Raw genomic sequence first — 6,606 nt, 5'->3', positions numbered from 1 at the left:
CTTACCAAAAAAAAAAAAAAAAGAGGAGTACCTTATTTCATTCACTCTGTTCGAACTGCAAATCCATGTAGCATACTTGCAAACTGCTTACCACAATCTCCTTCCAGCTTTATCTCAGACTATTGCTCTACCAAACCCTTTTAGTGAGAACAATCTATTAATCATACCCTCAATACATCGACTTCAGCATCTTTTCCCTACTTTGAAGTGCCACCTTCTGTTTTTCCTGATCCCATCAAGCTGCACTAATATTCCTTCACTCTGAACAAAAAAATCTAACATTTATAGAGAACTTAATGTGTGCCAGCATCGCTTCAACTGAATTATTCTATTCAATCCCCATAACCCTGTAAAATTTGTTCTATTTTTCCCTTCTCAAGGTGAGAGAAACTGTGTGAGCCTGTCTAAGGTTAACTGAGTTCCCCAAGGTTGCATGATGTAGCAAGCCAGACCACAAAATCCAGGCCCTTAAATAAATGCAATGTCTCCTGGCTGAAAGTATGTCTGCCTTTACTCTCACATACCACTCAGCACATGGCTTGTGATAGTTTAACATTTTGTGTTAGATGTCTAAAAAGCTCAAAATATTACATTTATTCCACAAAAATTTACAAAGTGCCTGTGTGCCAGGCATTGTTAACTACTGGGGCACATTACAGAGCATCTACAAATGAAGAGTAGATGAATTCTCTAGATACATGGACATCCCAGAAATACAGGTAAGTGAAAACTCCCCAATAATATGTACACAACAACTATAACTAGATAAAAACCCATGTCTACGTAAGTATTTTAAAAGAGCATAGTCACAACACGATAAAAGTTGTGGGTTTTGGGGGTTGTTTTTATTGTTTACTATTTCACTGAATTAAACTTTTGGTAAGATAATTAAGCAATAAAAATACTTTTTTAAAAAAACATGTTTTATGTGTCCCTCTCTTTCCCCATAAAACAGCAGAAATAGCCTGGAGTATCCCTCTCTTTCCCCATAAAACAGCAGAAATAGCTTGGAGACAGATTAATGAGCAACTCTCTGCCTAACATTCTATTGTAAGCTGGCTTTCCTTAGGAAAACGTGATGTCTTCTGATTAAGGCTAGCAGATACTAAAAGGGAATACTATCTATACAAATCTTCTTACAATTACAAACTTCCGGAAACTTGTAGCTGATTGTAAATTTTCATACAATGGCATCAAACCTTAGAACTGAAAACAATCTTGCAGAACATCTCTTTCAGCCCCGTTTATTTTACAGTTGTTGGTTACTAAATCCTAAAACCTTAATTCTGGGTCAATGAGAGTAGTGCAGCTACCTAGACTGCTGAAATGTAGTGGTTTATACTGCAATGAAAATGCACTTCAGAAATAAAGTCTGCGTATGCTAGTATCAACCCTGCATGTGGAGTTTTTAATTACTAACCAGATATGTTCTCTTGAACTTAACCATTTTTGTTCCTTTTTCACTTCCGGCTCACATCTTTTCTTTTTTTTTTTTTTTTTTTTTTTCCACTTTTCAAACTTAACACTTCTAGGCCTGTATGTCTTCATCTGGATAAATTCCAACCGTTGTTGAAAAGCGACGTGGTAAATATTTTTAAAACCTAAAGCCTTCTGTACGCAATAACATTACGTTTTCATGATAAAATGACACAATTTCAATACTCTCCCTTTCACATTCCAGTCAGCTGTTTGCATCCGTTGCTTTAAGAGGGAAAATGAACAGTCTACAGACACTGGGAACCAAGTTCAGCTGAATCCTGAAGAACCCATCCGCCCCCGGACGCGAGCGCGCACACACCCCCCTGTAACGGTTGACTAGTCATTTCGGGGCACTGCCCCAGTCAGACATCAAGGCCCTAAAGCTGAAAGCCCAGGAAAACGTCGACTCGGACAGCAGTGTCTACCTACTGCTTTTAGAAGCTGTAGCCTGCGGGAGTCAAACCCCCAAAACGTTCTTCTTACAACTAAGGGTTCAGGCCTCAGATCGGCATCTCGCCCTCTCCGGTTTCAGGAACCCCGAAAAAAGGAAAGGACTAGGCCACCACTGAAGGGCTGAGCCCCCTGACCAGAGCTGTCTGGATGTTTTTTGTGGCGGCCTGCAATTCGCTGTGACCCTTCCAGGAAGTGCTGCACACGGGCGTGTGGCAAGCGAGCTGGCCGTTTCTCGTGGTACTGCTAAAACGCTGTCAACCTGGCGCCCCACCACAGAGGCCCGCCGGCTTCTCGGGGGGCGACCGAGGGAGCGCAGGGGGCGGGAAGGCCATTACAAGGGGCGAAAGGACGGCCTCAGGGGTGGCCGGGGACAGCCAGGAATGGGCTGGAGAACGAGAGCAGGACTGAGGAAAGGGGTGCCACCCGCGTAAGGAAAGGGGATACCGGGCGGAACCCGGCGAACGGCCGCGCTCGCAGGCTGAGGCGGGGTCCCAGAGAGCCAGCCGCTGGGAAACAATGGCGCGAGCGTGACGTGGGCCGGAGGCGTCGCCACGGCGCGGAGGAAGGGGCTGCCGTGGGGCGGGACGGCACCCAGGGAGTGGGGAGGCGTGCGGCGTCCGCGGGCGCGCGGGGAGAGTCTCGGCCTAAGGAGAGGGGCCAGGGGGCCACAGTGGCTGGGGGCCAGGGGCGGAGGCAGGCGGCTGCCGCTGCCGTGGAATCGCGCCCTTGGCTGCGCAGCTCCTCACCTCGCTCCCCGCTCGCCAGCTCCTTCCCCACCCGCCCTCGGGTCCCGCCGAACTCACCCGCCCGGGCGCACAGCAACAATCCCAGCGCGCAACTGCCGCAGCCGCTCCAGCGTACGCCCTCCCCGCCCTCGCTGCCCGGCGCCGCCCGGTGCCGCCCCCTGCGCGCGCCTGGCCAGGGACGGGCGCGCTGTTCCTTCCCTCAGCTCTGCCGCAGGGCTCGGCAACGCCGACGCTCCCTGACCGTGCTGCGTCTGTCCCTCCCGCAGGTCTGGAGATCCTCCAACTACGGAACACGGGCTTTCACCTTCTGGCGGTGACGCACGTTGACAACCCTTCCATCTCCTTTAGGTCTCCTCCCTTGGCATTCTGCCTGCGCCCCTCAGCCGGGTTCGGGGCTACCCTCTCCACAGCATCTCATTCCGACGAGGCTTTCCCTTGGGAGGAGAGGGCATCCTTTTTTCCTGTCACAGAATGTTGTAGTCTAATGGATCTCAAAGCCCCTCATGGGTCCACACCCCCATGGCACCCTCGAATCCCCTTGATGGCTAGAAGCACCAGCTTTGAAGTTTTTCAGGAGTTCGAGTCCCAGTACCACCACTTGCTGTAATCTCAGGGAAGGTACTTGACCTCCTATACCCTGTTACCCACATCTGTAACACCAGGATAGGAAACAACAGTGCCCACATCAAAGGGTGCTGACAGGATGAAATCACACAACGTAGGTGGGGCCCCTCAGCAGGGTCCTAGCACACAGTAAGCACTCAACAAGTGTTCCCCCCACCACCAGCAACTCAGCAGGAAGACTCCTCAAAAGCAGCCCACCGCGGTGGCTCAAGCCTGTAATCCCAGCACTTTGGGAGGCCGAGGCGGGTGGATCACAAGGTCAAGAGATCGAGACCATCCTGGTCAACATGGTGAAACCCCGTCTCTACTAAAAATACAAAAAATTAGCTGGGCATGGTGGCGTGTGCCTGTAATCCAAGCTACTCGGGAGGCTGAGGCAGGAGAATTGCCTGAACCCGGGAGACGGAGGTTGCGGTGAGCCGAGATCGCGCCATTGCACTCCAGCCTGGGTAACAAGAGCGAAACTCCATCTCAAAAAGAAAAAAAAAAAAAAAAAAAGAAGCAGCCCACTATTTACGGAGCACTGAATTCCTTGGTCCAGGCCACTTTTACCAGTGAGAAAATGTGTCTCAACTTCCACTCTCAGGGCCCAAATTCGATGCCTTGGAGCCGCAGAGAACAAACATCTAATCTCTCTTGGACCTTTGACTTTTCAGGTACTTTACTTCTACCATCTCTGCCCAAGGTCTTCTCATTCCACATCAGTGTCTCTCACTCCTTCCATTGTTCCTCCTCTGCCCTGGTTATAAGGGTCTTTACCCCTCTCATGCAAATGGTTGATTTCACTGTGATTTCTTTAGAATATGTCACCCAAGGCTGAACCAAATGTTTGTGGTATCATCAGAGCAAAGCAGGACCATAGCTTCCTTCTTTGGGGAACCTATTGCTTTGCACTCCTGTGATAAAGTTCTTGGCACCCATACTGTTGACTTATATTGGGCTTGAAGTGAACCAAAACCTCCACATCTTTTTAATAAGTGCTCAGCTGGAGCATTTCTACCCCTTCTTAGCTTTTTAGTCAACTTTGCTTCAGGTCAGCTGAGGATAGGCCTTGGGCCTCTCACCTGATTTCCCAGGATATATGGAAAAGAGAAATAGGGTTTGGAAGCTGGTATAACACAATCTTTAAACCAAGTGCATTTGAAAAAAGGCCAGGGTGGTGGGGCCTGGTAGCTCAGCACTTTGGGAAGCTGACGTGGGTGGATCATTTGAGGTCAGGAGTTCAAGACCAGCCTGACCAACATGGTGAAACCCCATCTCTACTAAAAATACAAAAATTGGCTGGGTATGGTGGCGCATGCCTGTAGACCCAGTTACTTGGGAGGCTGAGGCAGGAGAATTGCTTGAACCCAGGAGGTGGAGGTTGCAGTGAGCCAAGATCATGCCACTGCACTCCAGCTTGGGCAAAAGAGGGAGACTCCATCTCAAAAAAAGCAAAGAAAAGAAAAACGGCCAGGATTTTTGTCTAAAGACCATGGTACTGAGAGAAAAACAAATATACTGACACACACAAATGAATGTGATCATAACTGTGAAAAAAAAATTGCACACAGAAGACTAGAGAGAAATAAGTAATTGGTTATGTTGTTTTTTCTCAGTGATAAGATGTGGTGGTTTCTTTGTACTTTTGTATTAATTTCTTACAGTGTTTGTATTACTTTTATAATCAATAACTTTGTTTTGAAAAATAAATCTGAAAAAAGAACTTAAAAAATCAGATGGAATAACTTGAAAAAAATTGAAAACAAAGTTAAAAGGTAAACAACAGAATAAAGTGAAAACTATTTGCATCATACAAAAGACAAGGACTTGTCTAACAAATCAATAAGAAAAAGGATGAATATGTAATGTCAGCACTTTGAGAGACCGAGGCAGGCAGATCACAAGGTCAGGAGTTCGAGACCAGCCTGACCAATATGGTGAAACCCCATCTCTACTAAAAATACAAAAACCAGCTGGGCATGGTAGTGCACACCTGTAATTCCAGCTACTCAGGAGGCTGAGGCAGGAGAATCGCTTGAACCCGGGAGGCAGAGGTTGCAGTGAGCCAGGATCGAGCCACTGCACCCCAGCCTGGGCCACAGAGCAAAACTCCATCTCGAAAAAAAAAGAAAAAGGATGAATAATCCATTAGAAATATGGGCATTCTTCCAGTAGATAAAAGCTATAAATAATAATAGAAAATAATAATAGAGAAAAATGGGCAAAAATATGTCGGCAGTTCACAGAAAAGGAAATACAAACTGCCAATAAACATACAAAAAAATGCCCAAACTTACTAGTAATCAGAAAAATGGAAATAAAACTGAGACCGGTATCAATTTTCAAGCTTCATAATATCAAAGAATGTAAACTGGCCCAGCCACTTCAGAGGGCAACTGGACAAGATCTGTGAAGTCTGTCTCACCACTGCCACTCCTAGTTACCACCCATGACTCCATGTGTATATGGAGATATGTGCAAGGATAATCACTGGGGTCTGCCAGGGGCAGTGGCTCACTGTAATCCCAGCACTTTGGGAGGCCGAGGAGGGCAAATTACTTTGAGCTTACGAGTTCAAGACCAGCCTGGACAACATGGAGAAACCCTGTCTCTACAAGAAAAAAAAAAAAATTGGCCAGGCTTGGTGATGCATGCCTGTAATCCCAGCTACATGAGAGAATTGCTTGAGGCACAAGAATTGCTTGAACCCAGGAGGCAGAGGTTGTGGTGAGCCGAAATCACACCACTGCACTCCAGCCTAGGTGACGGAATGAAACTGTCTTGAAAAAAAAGAGAAAGGAAAATTTAGAATCACCTAAATGCCCACCAACAGGGAAATAGCTAACTAAAATGTAGAATGCTTATATAATAAAGTTCTATAGATAATTTAAATGGAGCATGGGCTACATAGTGAGACCTCATCTCTACAAAAAGTTTTTAAAAGTCAGCCAGTCAGGCGTGGTGGCTCACGCCTGTAATCCTAGCACTTTAGGAGGCCGAGGTGGGTGGATCACCTGAGGTCAGGAGTTGAAGACCGGCCTGGCCAACATAGTGAAATCCCATCTTAAAATAAAACAAATAATAAAAACGTCAGCAGGGCATGGTGGCTCCACCATGTAGTTGCAGCTGCTACTCAGGAGGCTGAGGTGGGAGGATCACTTGAGCCCGGGAGGTCAAGGTTGCAGTGAGCTATGATCGTGCCACTGCACTCAAGCCTGGGTGACAGGGCAAGAGGCTGTCTCAAAAAATAAGAATAATAAATAAAAGAAGTGACCTTGATCTGCATGTATCAACATGGGTATATCTCAAAGTCGTATTTTGA

The 6,606-nt window shown here is 46.9% G+C and overlaps 1 protein-coding gene across 2 annotated transcripts in view; it reads right to left on the bottom strand.

Moving 5' to 3' along the window:
* Positions 1-2,871, bottom strand: part of NT5C2 (5'-nucleotidase, cytosolic II) — a 108,171-nt gene extending 105,300 nt beyond the window's left edge. For both annotated transcript variants that reach the window (XM_017531079.2, XM_017531080.2), the window contains exon 1: positions 2,736-2,871. The gene's annotated coding sequence lies outside the window, so the exon portion shown is untranslated. The remainder of the gene's footprint in view (positions 1-2,735) is intronic.
* Positions 2,872-6,606: the final 3,735 nt, after the last annotated feature.

Source organism: Cebus imitator, unplaced genomic scaffold, assembly GCF_001604975.1.
Source record: "Cebus imitator isolate Cc_AM_T3 unplaced genomic scaffold, Cebus_imitator-1.0 Scaffold71, whole genome shotgun sequence".
NCBI classification, from domain to species: Eukaryota; Metazoa; Chordata; class Mammalia; order Primates; family Cebidae; genus Cebus; species Cebus imitator.
Note: the sequence above shows the minus strand (reverse complement) of the source record. Positions and strands in the feature narration are given on the sequence as shown.